Raw genomic sequence first — 202 nt, 5'->3', positions numbered from 1 at the left:
GCTGAAGATGAGCAGCTGCCCGCACGTGTCTCCTGCAGGTCAGCTGGACGGTCATGACACACACACACACACACACATACTCACACACATGCACACAGACACACGCACACACACTCACTCACACACACGCACGCACACACATGCACACGCACACACTCACACGCACACACACACACACACACTCACACGCACACACACACAA

At 55.4% G+C, this 202-nt stretch overlaps 1 pseudogene; it reads left to right on the top strand.

Moving 5' to 3' along the window:
• Nucleotides 1–202, top strand: part of LOC107663435 (F-box/LRR-repeat protein 3-like) — a 3,747-nt pseudogene that overhangs the window by 1,999 nt on the left and 1,546 nt on the right.

The sequence above is a fragment of the Sinocyclocheilus anshuiensis genome, unplaced genomic scaffold (genome assembly GCF_001515605.1).
Source record: "Sinocyclocheilus anshuiensis isolate Anshui unplaced genomic scaffold, SAMN03320099.WGS_v1.1 scaffold2051, whole genome shotgun sequence".
Classification (NCBI taxonomy): Eukaryota; Metazoa; Chordata; class Actinopteri; order Cypriniformes; family Cyprinidae; genus Sinocyclocheilus; species Sinocyclocheilus anshuiensis.
This window is presented reverse-complemented; position numbering and strand designations above follow the sequence as displayed.